Raw genomic sequence first — 5,495 nt, 5'->3', positions numbered from 1 at the left:
TCTCTATTCTCATTTGTTTTGAAAAATTTTTAAATTTCCTTTTGAATTTCCTTATTGACTGATTGTTCATTCGGGAACACATTGTTTAATTTCCATGTATTTGTATAGTTTCCAAAATTCCTCTTGTTATTGATTTTTAGGTTTTTTCATTGTGATTTGAGAAGATACTTGATATGATTTCAATTTAAAAAAAAATTTTTAAGACTTGTTTTTTGCTTAAGATGTGGCCTTTGAGAATGCTGAGAAGAGTGTGTTTTCTGCAGCTGTTGGATGAAATGTTCTGTAGATATCTATTAGGTCCATTTGGTCAAGAGTACAGATTAAGTCTAATGTTTCTTTGTTGATTTTCTGTCTGGATGATTGGTCCAATGCTGAAAGTGGGGTGCTGAAGTCTCCAGCTATTATTATTTTTGGGTGTATCTCTCTCTTTGGCTATAATAATATTTGTTTTATATACCTAGGTGCCTAGTGTTTGGTGCATATGTATTTTCAACTGTTATATCCTCTTGCTGAATTGGCCCCTTTATCATATAATGACCTTCTTTTTCTTTTTAAAATAGTTTTTGTTTTGAAACCTACCTTGTTGGATGTAAGTATAGCTACTCCTGCTTTTTTTTTTGTTTCATTTGCATGGAATATCTTTTTATCATCCCTTTATTTTCAGTCTTTATTTGAGTCTTATAGGTAAAGTGTGTTTTATTTGTGTCTTATAGGTTAAGTATGTTTCTTGTAGGCAACAGATCATTGGGTCTTGCTTTTTAATCCATTCAGCCACTCTATGCCTTTTGATTGAGAAGTTTAGTCTATTTATATTTAGTGTTTTTATTCATAAGCAAAAACTTACCCCTGCCATTTTGTTACTTATTTTCTGGTTGTTTTGCGGTCTTCTCTTCCTTCTTTTCTTTCTTTCTGTCCTCCTTTTGGTGAAGATGACTTTCTCTGGTGGTATGATTTAATTTCTTGCTTCTTATGTTTTGTGTATCCATTGTATGTTTTTTAATTTGAGGTTACCATGAGCCTTCAAATACTACTTTATAATCCATTATTTTAAGCTGGCAACAACTTAACACTATTTGCATAAACAAAGAAACAAAAAGAAAACTAATAAAGACTTTACACTTAATCTGGCCCCCCATACACTTTTAAAGTTTTTGTTGTTTCTATTTATATCTTATTACATTGTCTATGTCATGAAAAGTGGTTGTAGTTTTTATTTTTGATAGGTTTATCTTTTAGTCTTTCCACTGAAGATATGAGTAGTTTACATACCACAATTACAGTGTTATAGTATTTTGTATTTATCTGGGTACTTACTATTACTAGTGAGTTTTGTACCTTCATATGATTTCTTATTGCTCATTAACGTCCTTTTCCTTCAGATTGAAGAACTCCCTTTAGCATTTCTTATAGGACAGGACTGGTGTTGAAATTCATCAGCTTTTGTTTGTCTGGGTAAGTATTTATTTCTCCTTCATGTTTGAAGGATATTTTTTGCTGGGTATACTATTCTAGGAAAAAAGTTTTTTGTTTCTTTTTGTCAGAAATTCAAGTGCCATGCTACTCTCCCCTGGCCTGTAAGGTTTCCACTGAAAAGTCTAGTCTGTTGCTAGACACATTTGAGGTCCATTGCAGGTTATTTCTTTATTTTCTCTTGCTGCTTTTAGGATCCTTTTATTATCCTTGACCTTTGGGAGTTTTGATTATTAAATGTTTTGAGGTGGTCTTCTTTAGGTTAAATCTGATTCATGTTCTATAACCTTCTTGTACTTGAATATTGATACCTTTCTTTAGATTTGAGAAGATCTCTGTTATTATCTCTTTCAATAAACTTTCTACCCCTATATTTCTCTCTGACTTCTCTTTAAGGTCAATAGCTTTTAGATTTGCCCTTTGAGGTTATTTTCTAGATCTTGTAGGCATGCTTCATTGTTTTTCATTATTTTTAAATTTTTCTCCTCTGACAATGTTTTCAAAAAGCCTGTCTTCAAGCTCACTAAGTCTTCCACTGGCTCAATTTTGCTGTTGAGAGATTCTGATGCATTCTTCAGTTTGTGAATTGAATTATCCAGTTGTAGAATTTCTGCTTGATTTTTTGTTAATTATTTTGATATCTGTTAAATGTGTCTGCTAGGATTCTGAATTCCTTCTCTGTGTTATCTTGAGTTTCACTAATTTTCCTCAATAAAACAAATTTAAATTCTCTATCTGAAAGATCACATATTTCTGTCACTGTGGAATCAGCCACTGGTATCTTATTTTGTTCATTTGGTGAGGTCATATTTTCCTGGATGGTCTTGATGCTTGTGGATGTTCATCAATATTAAGGCATTGAAGAGTTATATATTTATTCTAATTGCTGTAGTCTGGACTTGTTTGTACTCTTCCTTCTTGAGAAGGCTTTCCAATTATTCAAAAGTATTGTATGTTTTGATCTATGTCTTTGGTCACCGTTGGTGCATCTGCATTAGGAAGCACCCCAAGCCTAGTAACACTGTGGCTCTTGCAGATTCACGGAGATATTACCTTGTTGGTCTTGGGTAAGATCTGAAAGAATTCCATGGAATTACAGGCAGAGTCTCTTGGTATCTTCCCTTACTTTCCCCCAAACTAGCAAAGTCTCTTTCTCTGTGTTGAGGTGCCTAGAGCTGGGGGAGGGGTATCCTGTGACCATTATTTCTGGCACTGTTCTAGGTTACACATGAAGGTCTTGCCCATGGCCTGTGTTGACTATTGCCTGTCTACCAGTGAAGTTTATTCAAGGCCCAAGGACTCTTTAGTCCTGCCAGGTCTAGGTCTCTCCCTTCAGGGCGGCAGGTTCCCTTCTGGCCCAGGGTGTGTCTAGAAATGCTCTCCAGGAGCTAGGGGCTGGAATCAGGGGCTTTAAGTATCTGCTTGATAATACTGTGCCTGAGCTGGTACCCAACTTGCAAGACAAAGTCCCTTTTACTCTTTCCTCTCCTTTCCTCAAGCAGAAGGGGCCTCCCTGCAAGGTCACCACAGCTGGTTATATGCTGGTCTCACCTGAAAGCAGCACAGTACTGGATCTTACCCCCTGCTTGTGGCAAGTACTGCCTGGCTACTGGTGACGTTTATTCAAGGCCCAAGGGCTCTTTAGTCAGCAAATGATAAATTGTGCCAGGATTTGGTTCTTCTTTTTGGGTCAGTAGGTTCCCTTCTTGCTCAAGGCAGGTTTAGAAATGTCATCCGGGACTTAAGGCCTGGAATAGGGGTTCCGGGGCTCTTCTTCATGCTTTATTTTACTGTGGCTGAGCTAGTATCTAAGTTGCAAGACAAAGTCCTCTTTACTCTCCCCTTGTCTCCTCAAGCAGAGGGAAGGAGTCTCTCCTAGAGCTTCAAGCTGTGAGCTGTGCTGCCTGTAGTTAGGGGACAAGTGATGTAAGCACTCCCCTAGCAACCCCAATAAGGCACTCAATGGGTCCTTTGCACCCCAAGTTTACTGGCTCAGATCCCAGCACAGCACCAGGCCAGGAGTTGTCCAGGAATTGCAGTTCTCATGGCCTGCCTTTCAAATTTATTTAGGACTCCAGAGCACTTTAGTCTGTGGTGGCAAGGTTTGCTGGAACTCAGGTTCTGATCACAAGGATGGACGATTTCCCTCTGGCTGGGTCATTTTAAATGCTCCCTCTTTGGGTGCTCACTAAATTTGCCCTATTTTGCTTTCCACTGTGACTGGGCAGCACCGAGTGCATTACAAAGTTCCACAATCACTTTGCTCTGCTTTTCCCAAGTGCCCAGATTTTCTCTCTGCACCACATGGTGCTGCCAGGGGATGGGGGAGGAGCAACTTTGGCAATAAAAGACTGTCTTTCCCACCCTTTTCAGTGCCTCTTTCCTTGATGAAATGTTAAAACCAGATACTATGATCACTCACCTGATTTTTAGTTCCTATGAAGGTGCTTTCTTATGTGGATAGTTGTTCAATTTGGTATTCCTGCAGAGGGAACAATTGCTGGAGGCTTTTATTCAGCCATCTTGCCCTGTTTCTGTTTAGTTATGTCAGCGTAGTTTTAAGATAAATAAGCCCCTTTAAACTGGTTGCAGCAGCCATGAAATTCTTACTTGTTAGATATCATAGAATTGGTTCTTCTTGGGATTAGTATGCATCACAGATTCCGGAAACACCTGATATCTAATGGCCCAATCATTTCTTTATAGACTGAATGGAGTGTGAACTAATCTATGGGTGTGAATTTATTATCCACATACATCATCTTCATACCTAAATGTCAAGGCAGATTGGCCTGTCAGTGATAAGAGTCAGCCTGTGTGTACCATAATTTATTAGTCAACAAGCAGAGGGAAGAAATAATAATATTTTCAATGACATTTGAAGCATAACTACAAGTATTGCATAGATAGGAATGGTTGAAAAACAAGACTGACCTGACTAGAATACAGAGGTTTAAAATCTTGATTTTGCTGGTTTATCTCTATCCATCCATTAACTTCTATGTATGTACAATCTTGGGAATTTATAACTTCTTTAAAACTTAATTTCTTTCTCTATAAAATGGGAGTAATATCTAAGAGTTGTCTAGCTAACCATGATAGAGACTAGCAAGAAGTCAAAATAGCTATATATATATANAAAAAGCCTGTCTTCAAGCTCACTAAGTCTTCCACTGGCTCAATTTTGCTGTTGAGAGATTCTGATGCATTCTTCAGTTTGTGAATTGAATTATTCAGTTGTAGAATTTCTGCTTGATTTTTTGTTAATTATTTTGATATCTGTTAAATGTGTCTGCTAGGATTCTGAATTCCTTCTCTGTGTTATCTTGAGTTTCACAAGTTTTCCTCAATAAAACAAATTTAAATTCTCTATCTGAAAGGTCACATATTTCTGTCACTGTGGAATCAGCCACTGGTATCTTATATTTTTCGTTTGGTGAAGTCATGTTTTCCTGGATGGTCTTGATGGTTGTGGATGTTCATCAATATCAAGGCATTGAAGAGTTATATATTTATTCTAATTGCTGTAGTCTGGACTTGTTTTCACTCTTCCTTCTTGAGAAGGCTTTCCAATTATTCAAAAGTATTGTATGTTTTGATCTATGTCTTTGGTCACCATTAGTGCATCTGCATTAGGGAGCACCCCAAGCCTAGTAACACTGTGTCTCTTGCAGATTCATGGAGATATTAACCTTTTTGGTCTTGGGTAAGATCTGAGAGAATTCCACAGAATTACAGGCAGAGTCTCTTGTTATCTTCCCTTACTTTCCCCCAAACTAGCAAAGTCCCTTTTTCTGTGTTGAGGTGCCTGGAGCTGGGGGAGGGGTATCCTGTGACCATTATTTCTGGCACTGTTCTAGGTTACACATGAAAGTCTTGCCCATGGCCTGTGTTGACTATTGCCTGTCTACCAGTGAAGTTTATTTTTTTTTCATTTCATTTATTTATTTATTTATTTATTTGTATTATACTTTAAGTTCTAGGGTACATGTACATAACATGCAGGCTTGTTACATACGTATACT

Source organism: Rhinopithecus bieti, unplaced genomic scaffold, assembly GCF_001698545.2.
Source record: "Rhinopithecus bieti isolate Rb0 unplaced genomic scaffold, ASM169854v2 scaffold_29393, whole genome shotgun sequence".
NCBI classification, from domain to species: domain Eukaryota; kingdom Metazoa; phylum Chordata; class Mammalia; order Primates; family Cercopithecidae; genus Rhinopithecus; species Rhinopithecus bieti.
Note: the sequence above shows the minus strand (reverse complement) of the source record.